Consider the following 17,621-nt stretch of genomic DNA (forward strand, 5'->3'; position numbering starts at 1 on the left):
CTCAGTGCTAGCTTCGTCAAAAGCACTAAAATAAATGTTTAAAAGGTCCCCAATAGCATATTCAGGCTTATCTATAATTAGCTCTGCAGCATCACAGAAGTACATCACAGAAATGATATATATAAACCAGACCACAATCTTCATTTCACACTTACTCTTTGAGGACCTGCATAAACAATTGCAAAACCTCCTCTAGATCATGATAGCTTTAATCCACAGCACAGTCTGCACAGCCAGGGAGACTCCTTGATGTTTGCTCTCCTTTGCTCATCAAGAATTTAAGCAGAGCTGAAAGCTGATTCCTATGTAAGCAATAACAGGATAGATTCTCATTAGAAAACCTCCTGATTCCATCTTGCAATTCAGCCCCTGCAAGCAGCTGAGAGCAGCCAGGTCTCTGGGCTGCAGTTATCATGGAAAAGGACTGGCCACGGGACCATGTTGCGTTAAAGGGATGCAAAGGGGAAAGCATCAGGGATTCAAGAGGTCCATCACGGAGACATGGTCCGTGGCAGTGGGTTGGAATTGGATGATCTTAAGGTCCTTTCCAACCCAACCCATTCTGTGATTCTATGGAAAGGTCCACTCCTTCCTCCAGCTGCTTACTCTATCCAGATGTAGCCTTCTGGGCAACACACAGCCCTGTTTAACAGCAGCCAGTAAAACTAAAGCACTGATAATCAGGAGAAGCATGAACAGCAAGTGTGAGCATGGTTACCTGTATTACCTCACACTATATTGCTAAAAATGGATTATTTATAACTACTAAATAACAATAACTTAACAAAATTAAATACAGGTGTGCAGAAGTGCTGGCTGTGGTCTGCGGTGGTCGAATGCTTCCAAAAGCTTGTCTCTACCTCTGGGACAGATATGAGCTGCATGAAAATGAAAAAGGACAAAAGCCAGGCTGGTAAATGTTGATGTACGGCAGCTGAAGTTATCCTGCATGCTGCTGGATTTCTCTTCTTCATCTATATGCCAGGAACAACTGACCTAAGGCAAGACTTCTATTGCAACTTTTGGCAGATCCAGTCACCATCCGTTTTTTTACAATTACGCTTTCGTACTTGCATGTGTTTCTGCTGCAGCATCTCTGTCTGATTGTCAACTCCAGGTAGGACTTCACAACTTAATTACTCAAAGTTCATTTAGTGAGTGATGCAGATGCAAGATACAGGAGAAAAATAATACTAAGCATTACAAAATTACATTCCTAACAGCACTCTGCAGCTGATCTCTCTAAGCAGAAAGTACATGGCAAGCTAGCAATAAAAACCCTCCGTGTGGGCTCCAGACCCTTTTTCCATGTTTCCTTCAGTAATTCCACATCCCTTTTATTTTCTTATCTCTGTTTTCTCTCTACAGCTGCCTGACAGGAGGATGGAGCCGGGAGGGGCTGGGCTCTGCTCCCAAGGAACAAGGGATGGGGCAAGAGGTAACGGCCTCAAGCTGCCCCAGGGCAGGTTTAGATGGAGCTGAGGAACAATTCCTGCCCCAGAGGGTGCTCAGGCATTGGAACAGGCTGCCCAGGGCAGAGCTGCAGGCACCGTCCCTGCAAGTGTTCACACACTGTGGAGACGAGGCCCTCAGTCTATGGGTTCGTGGTGGCCTTGGCAGTGCTGGGGTAATGGTTGGACTTGATGATCTTAAAGGTCTTTTCCAAGCTAGGTGATTCTATGATCTACAGAACCAACATCACAAGTCTTGCTTAGGGAAAAAACCCACATCATTGGAGTCCCCTATGCCCATGTTCTAAGCAGAGTGGCTGCAAATAGCACATGAGACCTCCTAACACAGGGATGGGGAAGCACATGGGAACTTTCCTCTGCCTTCTTGGTATATTTTCTCTGAGCAACTTGCTGCCATGTTAGTGACAGGATGGTGCTGTGACACACACCACACAGCACTGCAGGAATGGCTTTGCCTCCAAAGGTCAAGTCACTGCTGGATTGGGAACCATCCTGGACTGGGGGACAAGCAAGGACCAGGAGGAAACAAAAGAGCTCAAGGAAGAGACAAGGGCAGAAGTGGTTGGCAGAGCACACATTATTTTGTTACTTTCAGAATGTCTGGAGTCCAAAACAAACATCAACAGGGAAAAAAAACCTTAAATAACATTAAGAATTTTTCAGGTATTATTTGCTTAAAAATAAATAAGTTAATTTTAAAAAAATCAAAGGCTTTGGATGATGGTAAAAAAAAATTTTTATTTAAATATTTTCCTATTAAATTAAACCCACACATATACATATAGCCAAACCCCTCCTTCCTTTCCAGACCAAGAAGATGAAGCCTAGGAGCCCGCTGCCCAAGAGCAATATAATAATGACAAGGCAATGCAGTGGTACCTCAGCATCTGCTAGAATAAAGAGCCCCAGAAGGAGGAGCCTGTGCTATGGTTCCTGGGTGACAGGGACAGTGGGGCTGGGGGCAGCAGCAGATGCCATCAGTGTAACCATGGACCTGATGCCTCCAAAAGGCAGAGTTCAGAAGTCAAGCTCAGCTTGATTCAATTCAGCTGAGCAGGAGGTTACGGAGCTGCAGCTGACAAGTGTTTGATGTGACACTTCAGCACTTAAATAAACTGATAAGAGTTTGTCATATGCCAAATCCATGTAATGACCACAGGTCCTGGCCTTTCCCTCTGGTTAGCTGAGGGCAAACCAGGCAGATAACAGTTTACTACCCAGCTACATCCATGCTTCTCTCTCCTGCTCCTGGGACAGCCAAAACTTTTCTTACGGAAAGGTGAAAAGGAGGGATGGGGAGAGCCAAAGTAGGTTTGATATCGAAGACACAACATGAAATGCACTCCATCTGTACTTGCTTTCAGGGCTCCTTGCAAGTAACAGCATCTTGATGCATCCTCCTTGCTTAAACTCAGAGATGCTCCTTTTTGCAAGCATCTTCTAGCTCATGATAAGAGCGAGCTTCAGGCTGGAATTTGCAAATGCACTGAGTGTGGGAGTTGCTCAACTCCCCATGGAATAAATAGTACAAGCACTAGCAGTGCTAATGGGAGGAAGGCGGCCAAGAATAATTCCTCTGAGACCTGAGCTTGTATGAATTACCTATCCTGCTAGGACTCTTGGAGGACAGAGGAGCTTGGCAAAGCTGCACTTTGAAGATCTCTTTCTAAGCCAACACAGCAATAAAATTAGCGTAAATGAATAATGGCAGACTAAAAAAAGCTTCAGTAATGTAATTTTGCTGTAGGCTAAATATAGCACAAATGCATGCCTTCTGCTCTGAAATATACCTCTAACAAAAAGCAAAAGGATAAGATTTAAACCCTTTAACACTTTTCTTTGCACATCCCTTCTAAAGGATCAGCTGTTGCCCAGCTTTTGCAATCCTTGAGCAAACCATTGCAGGGTGACACTACACAATCAAGAGTGGCAGCAGAGTTCAGCACCTCAATACACATGAATACATGAAGAGATTATAGGAACCAAAACTGGAAGTAAAAGTTGCTCCTGGCAAGCATTCGGATGGACGAATGCTGTGCTACAGCTTCTTCAACAAGCCCTGTGCAAGTTCTACTTCTCCTGCTTAAACATGTGATGGAAGGAAATGCACTGGTGCTTCATTCACGTGCAAGCAGCTCCTGAAGCCATGGCAGAACCAGGTTGATGCTGCTGTTAACGCAGGCTGCAAGACACACTCCAGACGAGCAGGACAGCTCACGGCTTCTGCAGGGAAGAAGCCGCCGCACACCCACAGGCTGCCAGTTACGCACCAAAGCTCGGCTGCCAGCACCCACCAGCCCTTGTTCCTGCTGCCACAGGAGACAGAACCTGAGGATCTCAGCCCCATTCCAATGGGAGGAATAGAAGTTCGCACAATCTGGAGAGGCAAAGCCTTTCAGCAGCCTCTTGTTGGCATGCTGAGCTGATAGATCCCATCGTTTCCTTACCTTTAGTTGTTTCTGTCTGTAGTTAAGAAGCCTCTGAATTTGATTTAAAAGAAGGAAAAGGTAAAATGCTCCTAGCTTGCTGCAGATAGGCTGAAAGCTGAGGAAGTGCTATGGGTCAAAAAGGCTAAATTCCCTGTCCAGCTCCGGAAGCCATGTCAGACCTGCCTCCAGGCCAACAGAATCCTGACCTAAGATGCTGCCTGTACTTCCGCAGGCAGGAACTGCTCATCTCTCACTGCAGCTCCTACTTGATTTACTCCCCTTCATCCCTTTCCTCTCATCCCTCCAGAAGACTTCTTTCTTGGCATCCCCTCCTCAGGCTTGCCATTTCCTAACCCTGCCAAGCCACTGCTTGTCTATTCCAAGTTTTTCCTGCGTTTACAAAAGCGACAGCCTGACCTCTTGTAAAAGTCACTTTTACAACACATCAAACAGACAGCCAGAAGAGAAACATGCACTTCTCCTCCATGCATGCTGTGTGCAGGATCAGCCTGACTCGCTGGCGTGGGAAGCCGAAGGAGCGGGGCCTGTTCTTCCCTGAACTCACTGGTGTCCTGCCCCCATGCAGCACTGGTTGGTGGATACAGCTGCTGCCTGTCAAGGTTAAGAGAAGGTTGTGTGTAGCTTCCTGATGGCTTCTTTAAGCCAGAGGTCTGGAAGCTCAGCCACTTGAGTGCAGGTACAGACATCATTCAGGAGCCAACCTCACCGATACAAAGTGAAAAGCATCACCCACGTGCAGTGACCAAGCAGCAGTTTTTTCAGTGTGGAAGAACAGCAATGGGAAGAGCACTAAGTCCCAGTAGACCCCTTGGGTTTGCATTTCCTAAGCTATTCAACCAACACGTTCAATCACACACTCAAGCAGCAAGCTGGAAGCTATTACCATACCTAACTGCTGCAGCTAGAGGATGCCTTCCCCTCAGCACTCTGCTAACACAGCGCAGGGCTCTCAGTGCACACAGGTAAGCAAGAAGGGAAGGGAATTTTAAGACACGATTTGTAATTCTGCTACTTCAGGTGTTTGCTAAAATAGGCTCCAAAATCAGCAACAGAATAAGTGTTAATTTTAGAGCCATTCCCTTCTCAACACAAGAAATGTTCTAAGTCAGCACTAAACAGGAGCTTAACACTAAGCATGTATCTCCATAATTTAACGCTGGATGCTATGCCAACATTTGGGTCAGGTCTAAAAAACCTCCAAAGGTTACATGGGAATTTCGGGAACAGACATTTGATGCACGTAAGAGCCTGGCGCTCTGCAGAGCGCAATAGCTATGCTGAGGATGCGTGGGAGCGCACAACGTTACAGCCTGCAATCTGGAGTCCCTGCTTTCATCTATCTGCGCCTTCCTTTCTGTGGTTTCCTCTCCCTCGTAGTATTCCCAGTTCTGGACTATGGAGTGTAATAGGTCAGGCTAGCAGCAGTTCTGCTCAGAGGGACAGAAACACTCCTGTCCCATAGGAGCAAAAAGGTCCCCATTAAGGCCGAGCTGCAAGCCACAGCACATCTGTTCCATGCCATCAGCAGCTGGAGCCCACCTTCACTCCCATCCTCACCAGGTTACTTGGGCACTGTCCCTATTCCAAGAGCAATCCCTGAATGGGGGCAAGAGACCTCTCTCATTCCCAGTGAACAGACCTTTCAACATCTGCTCTGCTTTTGCTGGCACCAGGAAGCTTTGCAGCAGTAGCACTGTTGCGGTGGGGTGGTTTTGTTTTGTTGGGTTGTTTGCCTTTCAAAAGGAGACCCTTAAGCAGCTGTAGAGCTCCCATTTAGGTGGTGATGCTCCAAGCTTCAATTTCACTTGAAAGTAGCTACAGCAGCCAAACAGATTTGCTGGCAACCACTTGTGTCACTCAATACACTGCAATAACGTTCTCTGCCAACAGTTACGGCTCCGCAGAGCCTGTGCTGGATCCATGTGAGCAAGGTAGGATTTCACAAATGACCCTTCATGCACATGAAATCTCTCCCCCTCCACAAAGCCAAAGGTACTGTTAGCTCAGGCTCAGGATGTTCACTCTGGCTACAGTGAAGTGCCTGAGGTTTATTTAGCATCTCATCACACATTAAGGTGTAGCAAGCCGAGCTTTTGGCTGACCAGCACACGTGAGTAAGGGATGGGAAGGCGAGGCTGATGAAAGACAATCTCCTGTACCTGCTCTCCCCCCTGCAATTTCTACATACTTTGGGAAGGTCTGCAACAAGAAGAAAATGAATTCTTTTACAACATTCACTTGGAAAAGAGGTCCAGCAAGGAAAAGCAGATTTCATTTTTCAATAAAGATCTTAAGGAGACGTCCACGTTTAATGCTGACTGGATGCCTTCTATGAGAAAAGAACTAACCCTGTTTTCCCCTTTCTCATTTCCTCCCAGTTGCTATGTTGCAGAACTGGTATGTATTCCGTCACAAATCTCTCGCTATCAGCATCTCAACTTGTCTTTAGCAACATACAGCAAATGACAGCACGTGCTTATACTTGAATTATGAATAAAAAGAAGCCACATTTGTCCTCCCACGACCAGAGAAGCCAAACTAATTCGGGGGTTAAATCTAAACGGCACATGTGTTTAAAAACATGCATGAAAAAAGACTTTCGGTTTGCTTGAACCACTCCTGAATGTCATGGACCATTGGCTTCAACTCCTCCCAGCCTTTGATAGCTTGATGTTTAGCCACAAGGGAGAAGAGGAAGTCATTCCTTTTCGCGGTGAAGAAGGAAAATAAACAGTCCCTTTCCACTCCTCCCAACCCGCTCCTACACACACACACACACACAGACCAGAAGACCCAAAACCAACCAAACAAAAGCCCCAGAGGAAATCAACATGAAAAAAGCCAAGCAAGCATGAAACTCCTTAAAATATAGCACCTTTGAAGGGAACATTTGGCAACCACTTCAAAATAATAAATGGGGACATGCAACCCGTATCGTAATCGCCTCCCTTTCCAGAAATAACTCAAGAAATCCTGACACTTAAGAGATCCACCAGGAAAAACCTAGTAGGGCTTATTTAAGCAGGCTCTTGCATGTGTGTGTGCTTGCAGAGACTGAGGTCAGCAGATCTGTGCTGTTGGTCGATCGATCCTGCCATCTTCAAAGGCATTTACTCTTGTTTGAATCCTACTCAGTATTTAAAGTTGGCAAGTCTTCTAGAACATCCTTCCAGTTAGCTGGGAAAAGTAACAGTGATTTGGGTATCCGCCATCACCATCAAAAAAGACACATGCAGGGCTCCATCTACACAACACCTTCTATCTTCTGCATGTGTCCAGCGATCCAGTAGGATCTTTACATAAGCTTGTGTATTACACAATTTGTAACCTGATGCACTTCAGCTTCTCCGTGATTTGCTCTTGATTTTTCCTTAAACCGTTTTAAAACTTTCTTTTTGCCTACAATGGCAAGAACATTCTGAAAACAAGCAGAAATCTCTTAAATTATTATGGGCCTGCAAACATTAGGATTTTAAATAAAGCACCATATAGGATGAGGCTTAGGCTATACTATATCTTTATAGTCTCTATCGGCATCGAATCCTGGGTTCAGTTCTGGGCCCCTCAAAACAAGAGAGATATTGAGGTGCTGGAGCAGGGCCAGGGAAGGGCAATGGAGCTGGTAAAGAACCTGGAGCCCAAGTGTGATGGGGAACGGTTGAGGAACCTGGGGAGTTTAGACTGGAGAAGAGAAGGCTCAAGGGGGGACCTTATCGCTCCCTACAACTGCCTGACAGGAGGATGGAGCCAGGAGGGGCTGGGCTCTGCTCCCAAGGAACAAGGGATGGGGCAAGAGGAACCGGCCTCAAGCTGCACCAGGGCAGGTTTGGACTGGATATTAGGAACAATTTATTCCCCAAAGGGTGCTCAGGCATTGGAACAGGCCGCCCAGGGCAGGGCTGCAGGCACCGTCCCTGCAAGTGTTCACACACTGTGCAGACGAGGCCCTCAGCGCCATGGGTTAGTGATGGCCTTGGCAGTGCTGGGGAATGGTTGGACTGGATGAGCTTAAAGGGCTTTTCCATCGTAGTTAATTCTGTGATTCTATTCTGTGATTCTATTCTATGATTCTATCTGAAGGAACAGGTAAAACCCAAAGTAAAAACAACAGCACCTCTGCCATCAATGGGAGTTACACCACTGATTTCTATGGCACTAGGCATCGCCTGCCCAAACAACAGTTCTCTTGTGTCAGTCAATTACGCCTTGGCATCTTGCCCTCCCTGTTGCGAGCCACAGTTTGTAAATGAGTTTTCAAGGTTAAAAGAGAAGTGTAAGGAAATGAGATTTCCTACCACTGACCAGAAAATCACAGAGAACTACAGCAGGAGCTTTCCCAGAAGTGCAATTGGTCACACTTCTGGAAAGAAACTGTCAAAACCCATCAGGTGACTCACGTGCCTTTTACCACAGCCCCCAGCAGCACAGCCCACCAAATGATGGCTGCATTAACATCTCACCATCTGCATTTGCACATGGGTGCTCCGGAGCAGCCACCCCAAAGATGCTTTCGCTGCATGAAATTAGCCTAAGCAGAATGCAGGTGTAAAGGGGAGAAGAAATCAGACAGCAAGTAATCTTCCTCTAAACACAAGGTACATTTGTCTGCTCTACAGGATAATCATCATCATCATCATCATAGTATGTCTCGGAAGGAATCTGGAGTCATATCTTGCTGTCTGTTTTGCAAACAGAGTTAATGAGAATCATGCGGATAATGTTTTTCATTAAATTGAGGATATGAGCTTGATTCAACTGCACTGAAATCAATGGGAGTCTTTCCATTCATCTTAATGAGGCTCAATCAACTTTTGTAACAGTAGAATGCAAAACCCTTCACTTATTCTGCCTCACAGAAGGTATCTGATATTTTAGGAAGAATCTAAGGACAATTTTACCACCCCAAAAAGAAGTCAAATCAGGTCAGGAGGAAGGAGCATACATCCATGAGGGCATTTCGTATGGAACTGCCTTATGTCAGAAGGAAATATCTACATATTAACCTTGCTCTACTTTTTTTCCCCCAGGGTTATCTTCAAACTAAATAAATCACATAGTCTTAAACATGATCCGAGAAACCCCAGAAGATACCAACACAGAAGTCATGTAAGTATGTGGGATACGAGCAGAGAACTGATACGTAGCACAGTCTTGTATTTTTATATAATGTTCTTACTATGAATGTAAAGAAAATAGAATACAGTGTAAATATGTATATATATAAAGCTAAAGAAACACCCTCATTTTCTCCAAACAGAAACAACCTCATTAGCTTCAAGCACTCCTTTACAAGAAGAAAGCAATGCTCTCTTCTACCTAAGCTCTGCAAATGATGTACTTTAACAAGTACATAAACTAGTTTCAGGGAAGGCAAAACTGGAGTACAGACTCCAGCAAAGGACTCCAGTGTTCTCTTGTTACCCTGGTTTAAGGACAGCAAACACAGCATCTCCATAGATAAATGTTTCCAAGTTTCTTTTATGGCTTTTTTTGTTTTTATACTACATAACAGCAAGGTGATGGGCAGGAAAGGAGGGCTGCATCAGACCAAAAGTACGTCAGGAAAAGCTGCAGGGATGGACAGGATTGTTATTGCTTGTACCACAGCAGTGCCTGGAAACCCATGCCATGCTCAGTGCTGCCTTTGGCTGGGTCCAACACAAACATGCTGCAAGACAGACCCTACCTGCAAGAACCCAAATTACAGTGATGCTAATTTAATAGCTGCCAATTGGATACAGATTTGGAATGAAAACAGTTTTTACTTAGCTGTTGACTTTTAGCTACTTCAATGGCAGCTCTACCACTGCTGCAAAACAATCTGGTCACCAACTTCGAGCAACTTCCTCCCTCCCTAGTTTTCCTCATTGTTAGCAACATCTATATAGAATCACAGAATGGTTTGGGTTGGAAAGGACCTTAAGATCATTCAGTTCCAAACCCCTACCATGGGCAGGGACACCTCACACTAGACCATGTCGCCCAAGGCTCTGTCCAGCCCAGCCTTGAACACTGCCAGCGATGGAGCATTTACCACTTCTTCGGGCAACCCATTCCAGTGCCTCACCATCCTCACAGGGAAGAACTTCCTTAGATATAACCTCATCTTCCCCTAAATAGTTGCCTATATTTTTGTATATATATGTATATATATTTTTACCCCTTCTTGTTCTCCTTGTAAACCACATGCATTATGCTAGACCCCCTCCCAGCCCTTTGGAAGCTCCACATTTCAAAAGGACAGAAACTCTTCCTATGGCATACCTGCAACTCCTCTTACAGTAGAAGACGCTGACCTCACAGAAGCCCATTCAGGGAGGCTGCTCTAGTTCCTTATCCATTTCCTGTAGCACTTGGGGATGCAATTCATGTTGGTCTAGTGCTTTATCAAATTTTCACAGTTCTAATTACCTTATTATTTGCTCCGCTGCTCCAGTGGAGCCTCTCTGTTTTCTACATCACCTTTCAGGGTCTTGTTGCTCATCCTAGGGAATATTTTTTTCACCTTTTCTTCCAATGTGCAAAAAGCGATGCAGAGAAACCAAGTGAACTTGCTCAGTGAGCTCCCCAGCTCCTGCCCTGCTGCATGCCTGAAGGCACATGCTAATTAAGCATGTCAGACCCATCACATCTGATGCCTCATGCATTGCTCTCTCCAGCTGATTGCCTTTTATCAGCACCTTCAATCACCCTCGGCTTCCTTTCTTTTTCAGGTCTTCATGCGCCTGTCACTTCACAAGGAATTATTTTAATAAGGAGTATCTGGAGGGAGACAGGATGGAAACAGATCTAACAACGTAGGAAACCGAACACAGAAAGAACTGCTGAGATGGTGACATCAGGCTCCCAATTCTGTGTTTCCATAGTTAAGAGTGCTATCCATTATGCATTCCATAGTTACATGCTATCATGAGTACGAAAAGGCTCTGTAGAAGGCAGAACGTTAAGCATCCGCCAAAAAGACAATCAGCTTCTGTTTGCAGTTTATTCCATTAAAGAGAATTACTTCCAGTGCATCTATGGACTTATGTCTAACAAGGTGTTCAGATCTTCTCTGCTCTGGGTTGAAATGGAGATGATTCTGCACCTCGTGAAAGCGGATTCTGGCCATCAGCTCTGGCAGTGAGCCCTCCTGCTCCTCTCGACCCTCACTTCTAACCCAGAAAACTGCTTTCTCGTTTCTTCCCCCACTCCTTTTCTCCTGCACCTTTCCACTTCTCATTCAAACATGGTATTGCCAGCAGGATGGCAGGGTTCAGCTCTGTTCCACCACATGCTTTTCCTCCTGTGATGCTGATACTTCGGAGGCATTCAATACATCATCAGGTGATTTACTCAGCTTTTGATTTATAAAGTATATGCAAAAAAAAAAGGCAAGCAAACAGAGCAACAGCTATTCCACCAAAGGCTATTAAACTCACAAGGGCAAGCCAACAATTTCCTATCCCTGAAGAAAAGAAGAAAGGGATTGAATCCAGGAAGACTAAAGCCAGCATTTAATCCACACACCTTTCAGGGAAGAAGAACAACCTGCTTTCATGGCCACGTACCACACCGAGCATACGTTGCTAGCTGTCAGCACAAGCATCTTTTTATTTCTGTTGACCAGGAAGCACCAAATCAAGAAAATATACGTCAAAGAAAGAAAGAACAATATGAACAAAGAATGTCAAAATATTTCCAAGAAGCTTCAGACAAAATCCTGGTACATAAACACACAAGGCTCAGAATATCAAGCTGTCCCGGGTTTACCAGGAGCCGTTTTGCTCCTTCTTAGTAACTGGTGCAAGCTCTGTGTTTTGACTTCCAGCCTGGGCAGAGAGCTGATAACACCGATTGTTTTTAATTGTTGCTAAGTAATGTTTATTCTGGCCAAGGACTCTGTGAGTCTCATGCTCTGCTGGGGACGAGGGAGGCCGGGAGGAAGCAGAGACAGGACACCTGACCCAAGCTAGCCACAGAGGTATTCCATACCTCAGCACATCATGCCCAGGGAGGTAACTGGGAGTTACCCAGAAGGGCAGGCTCTCTCTCTCTTCGTGGGGGCCGAACTCGCTCGGCAGTGGTATCATATTCTCTTGTTATTTTCTCTTATCAATATTATCATTGGTGGTAGCAGCAGTGATTTGTGTTATACCTTAGTTACTGGGCTGTTCTTATCTCAACCCGTGGGAGTTACATTCTCCTGATTCTCCTCCCCATCCCTCTGGGAGTGGGGAGGGTCGGGGGGGGGGGGGGGTGAGTGGACGATCTGTGTGGATTGGTTTAAACCATGACACAAGCATATAAAGAATACCAGTTTCCATAAACATTACCTTATATTACATTATATCTTCACTGTGACAAGATGCCGATGAACCTACAACCTGCTCAGACCAGTCTTCAAGTGCACAAATCGAGGAAGATCCTGACCAGGTGCTTTTAGGTCCCATTTCAAGATTATTTCAAAAGGTCCCTTCCAGCAGACCAAGGTCTTCTGAAAATGTTGATTTTGGTGATGGTGTGACCCATTAACTGGTACCGCTTGTAAATCCCACCTTCTCTTGCCTTATCTAACATGAACAGGAGCCTGGTGCTGCTGTAGATGGGGGCACCTCTTGGTCTGAAGTTGTTTCATGTCCAGTCACTGCTGCTGGGCCAGCCAAGGAAGTTGCAGTGCAGGGGAGACCAATACTGAAAATCCAGCCTTATTCTGGGGAACCAAAATCACAGAATCACCAACTGGTTTGGGTTGGAAGGGACCTTAAAGCTCATCCAGTTCCAACCCCCTGCCACGGGCAGGGACACCTTCCATTAGAGCTGGTTGCTCCAAGCCCCTGTGTCCAACCTGGCCTTGAACACTGCCAGGGATGGGGCAGCCACAGCTTCCCTGGGCACCCTGTGCCAGCGCCTCAGCACCCTCACAGGGAAGAGCTTCCTAAAATCCTGAAAGGCACTTGACAGACTGGAAGGTAGATCAAGCAGGAAGGAAGTTACTTTTTCCTCCATTTTCCTCTCATTCTGTGTTTGCTTCCAGCAAGCACCTCTAGCCTCCTGCTGCCATGCTTTGTTATTTCATGTTAATTGCACCTATTCTTTCTTTCTTCTCTTTACCTTCTCATCTTCTTTCTTTGCCATTATTTTAGTCATTTAAAGAGCTAATTTCCTTGCTTTAATCAAAAGGTGCCCCTTCTCTCTTATCCACACAGTCCCAAAACATCCGGCTCTGGAAAGCAGTAAGGTTTGGGGATCAGATTTGTCATTGTTTTCTTTGGTTTAGTTGGGTTTTGTCTCCCATCAGCTCTCTCCTGCTCCAGGAAAACGATGTTGCTGCTGGGGGTGGGGGGAGGGGTGTCTCTGTTTATCAGAGTCCTTTTCCTGCTGGATTCCTTAAGGCAAAACACAAATAAATGGGGGAATGGCCAGGCAAAAATAGGTTCTGATCTTCCGATTGACTGAACAGCATCAGCACTCTAGGATGGGAACCAAACAACAGCCCAACAAAGCGCTTAAAAGAAGTTACAAAGGAAGATGACCACTAAACAGAAAGGGAGCCGTACCAGCACGATGAGAGGCAATAAAGCAAGCCAGCTATGCCCCAAAGGATGGCTGCTACCACAGAAAGAATTCAGCCTCGGAATAAATCACAGGCTTTTGATCCCACCCATGGCCAGCACTTCCAAAGCGCCCAGATTTTCAAAGAAGGCTCAGTTACTTCTCATTTTGGGAAAACAAAGCACCAAATTTGTCAAAGAACTCAACATCTGGCAGCAAGCTGCTCTAACGCCTGTTTAAGAAACTGGTGTTAATGTTTCTCTCATTACTCTGCATCTCTCCTGAGTTTGCTGCTTTGACCTCAACTTTCAGGTATGCTCTATATCCACTTGGTTAAACGCAACTCTTCTGCTAGCTCCTTCACGGCTGCTTTGTTTCTAGCCCCACATCCTCAGTCTTTATTCTCCAAACCACTAGGACTGCTCCCTCCTTTGCAGTTCATGTGTGTTTTGACTCTGGAAGCGATCTAAAGCGAGCCGCACACACATACCTCCCTCTATTTCCTTTTCAACGGAACGCAGTCTCTGGTGCCCAGGTAGTGAAATCCTTCCATTAACTCACTGACCTTTCTGCATATTTTAAGAGATTATTTTGTGGCTTGTGCAAATAACACGGTAGAGTTCATAGAGATTTCTGTTGTCTCCTCCACATCCTCACATCTCCCATAATATGGCCTCTCAGTGGTCATCTCATAATCAATGAATGCAATAGGTGTAACCTATCCTGTTCCTCACAAACACTGAAGAAAGAGTGAAAAGAGTAGTCTGATGTGATGCATAAAGAGTAACTGCAATACACTGGAGCAGACTGTGAATGACTTGCTGCTAGAAGAGACCTAGGCCACAGCAGAAGAGATGGAGAAACTCCTGTACTGGGGAACAAAACATGAGAGAGCATTAAAATACAGGGCTGCCTGTACATAGTGACAAGTTTACAAGTGCCTTTCCTACGCTCCTAGGGAGCCCGAGGCAGGATGGGCTCCGGTACAGCCAAAGAGAGGAAGGCAAGTGCTGCCCACCACAGGGGGACTGCTGCAGATGGAAGTGCCACTGGAAGGCTTAGCAAAGGGGCTGTATGGATCGCGAGCTGTGCCTCATCCTCATGCATGAGACACCTGCAGGAGAACCCAAAGATGGATGTTGATGGCCTCTCCTTCTGCAGCCGGGACTGCTGAAGGGTAACTGCCTGGCTGCAGTGCCAGCCCCGTAGGAGATAAGGTCTTGTGGAGCACTCACTTCCTAAACTCCCACTGACCTGTCAGGTTTGTACTCACAGCATTAGAATAAGATTCAGGGGACTTAACGTTCATTTTCTGTCTTTGCTAAACCCATGGCAGGACTGCCACCAGACCACTCATTTGTACTGTGTTTCAGACTCACTTCCACAGGATGAATAGATTTTCTTCCATTCCAGACCTTGCTTTGTCATTTAAGAGTCTGCCTGTTTGTTCTTCCAGAGTAAGAGCTAAATTCTACACTTGTGTCCTGGTTTGAGCTGCGATAAGAGTTATTTTTCTTCCTAGTAGCTGTTACAGTGCTGTGTTTTGGCTTTAGCCTATGAATAATACTGATAACACACCCATGGGCTTTTACCTTCTTTCCTGATTCTCCTCTCAATCCCAGCAGGGAAAGGAGGGGAGAGAGCGGCTGTGTGCTGCCTAGTTGCCAGCTGGGGTTAAACCACAACAGCTTGTTTGGAGCTTTCTATCTACAAACCAAGGGAAAATACTCAGACATATTAAATATCTACCAAGAGAAAGCTGCAGAACTTCACCAAGAACATTCTAAATGAGAGAGATTTCATTTTTGTGCCAGTATGGAAATTCACCCAGCTCAGGAACATACCTTGATGCTGTGAATAGGTGCCAGTAACAGTCATTCCTATGCAAGTTTTTAGTTCTGCAATATTAAATAAGGCTCTTATTAAAGATTTATCCCAACCTGTCCCTTTGTATCTGGTGGCTGTGTACTGCAACACTATGGAAGCACAGTAAAAACAAGTAGCTGCTGTAATGCCAGCCGGGCTTCCTGCGAGTTCCAAAATACCTTCTGACACCAGGCTTGCCATGTAACAAAATACAGAGCTATTTCTATTTAAAACTCCTAATGAGCCATTAAATTCATGTGTGGAATGAGGAGGGAAGCGGGTGGGAAGGGTGGTTTGTTTCAGCTTATTGTTTGTGCGGGTTTTTAAACATTAATATGAGTTACAGTGTGATTAAAAGAAGAGGTTTGCCAAACCTTACATCAAATTCCAAGCGACATTTTGGTGAATTTAGATTCAATGCATAAAGACTGTTCGGGAGTGAAAGATGAACATTTTCTCTGCTCTAAACTCACATCATTGAAGACCAAGGAGAAAATAAAACCAGACTCCAAGGTAAAATAAACTTGCATCAAAGGACCACACAGAGCTACAGCCCCTGACTACTAAATAGCAGGAGCTGTCTCAAGACAGGAGAGTTGTTACCTCCTTCCACTGCAGTTCTTTTGCACTGGGATCTAACCTCATGTCAAAAGAGAATCAAGAATAAAATATTCACCTTCCAATCTGAAGCAATGGGGAAATTTCTCCCTATAATTCCAAAGATTCTTCCCATACTGCCATGGAACGAATGCAAACTGACTACTCTCAGAGCTGGCATGGTTGCTAGGAAAACAGCTGTGAAAACTCAGAAGTCTGCAAACACAATGTTAGAGCAATCAGGGCCATAAAACCCCTCAGGCCTGATTCTTAGAAGACTAAGAGGAAGAAAGGCAGATCTGGGTAGCTGCGTTAGATGCACGTGGAGACTTGTATGGATGTTATGTGAGCGATGGACTCATTGCTTCAGGGCTGCCATGAAGTTCTCCACACTGCAAAGCTTTCAGTTTGATGCCATAGAATTTCTATCGGATATTGAACAGTGGCTTTCTGTTAGACAAAACACAGCTCTTGTTCTTAATCTTTACAGAGAGAGCTGATTAAGCTTCTCTCCCAAATTCAATTTAGTACTGATACTCACAAAGTGTGCCCCAGTTGTATTTTGTTATAAATCAATAGGGATTATAGGGCACACAAGTACATCAAAACTGGAGAACACAACTTGCACAGCAGAATCCTGATGTAATAAACCTCCCCATTAAGGTCTAAGTTGTGCCATGGGAAAGGAGGTGAGCTTCTGGTCAGCTTTTATCTGTAAAGGGGGACAAAGGTGGACAACAGCTGCTGTTTGTATTCAGGATAAGGAGGCAGCAGCAGAATATATGGACAACAAGTATTCCAGCAGTCCATACTATTGGCTTTCTGCATTATCCTAAGATTCATAAATCAGTAACCGCAGCAGGATTCAGGTATCCCAACAGCATCTCTATCACTCTATTTTACAGCTGTGCTGTATCAAATATCACTAAAAAATGCATGCATGTGCACACACCCCCCCCCCAAAAAAAAAATCCCAGCATATATACAAATTCCTGGAGTATTTAAGGATCTTTGGGAAGTCCTATGTGATCAGCAAACCTAATGACAGCAGTCAGGATCTAGTGCCGATTCCCCTAAGCATCCATCCAGAACCATTCACCCGGGGATGAAAGATGAAAAATTCCAAATGAGATCTGATACTCACCAGAGAAAGTCCTGTAGTAAATGAAAAGAAAGGACAAAGATACCACTTACTAATGTTGAGATTCACATCTACTGCTTCCCGTTTTGTTTTCCTTTTCCCTGTGTTTAAAGATGGCATTCCCACACTTACTTAGCACCTGCTTAAACACCCTTTAATCACTGATTACTGCCTGAATGCATTCTTGTTAAGTGGGATTTATGGCACTGACCTGATTAGGCAACAACCATTGGCATTGATAATCATTAGGCTAAGATGGTTCCCTGGGAGATGTCCCAGTAAAAGTGGCTGTCTCAATTAGGCACGTTGCAATTAAGTGGACCATATCTATAGGGTGATCTGACAAGGAGAACAAGGCATTTCAATTATTACTTTTAATATATTTCAATGCAAAATTAGTGCTTTTGATTGGAGAAGATAATATTACTGACAGTTTTCTCTAATAATTCCTTTGCAAACTCTTATTTCAATGCTTAAGATTTCCTCTCCAGTCCCCATAAATCCAATAGTATCACGTATCTGTGTCTCTGCTTCGCCTGGCCTGAGAGACACAGGTTGTAC

The 17,621-nt window shown here is 45.0% G+C and overlaps 1 protein-coding gene across 1 annotated transcript in view; it reads right to left on the reverse strand.

Annotated features, from left to right (window-relative positions):
* The window catches only part of LOC136015971 (1-phosphatidylinositol 4,5-bisphosphate phosphodiesterase beta-1-like), a 110,692-nt gene that overhangs the window by 19,981 nt on the left and 73,090 nt on the right, over positions 1-17,621 (reverse strand). The window lies entirely within an intron of this gene.

Source organism: Lathamus discolor, chromosome 5 (assembly GCF_037157495.1).
Source record: "Lathamus discolor isolate bLatDis1 chromosome 5, bLatDis1.hap1, whole genome shotgun sequence".
Lineage (NCBI taxonomy): Eukaryota > Metazoa > Chordata > Aves > Psittaciformes > Psittacidae > Lathamus > Lathamus discolor.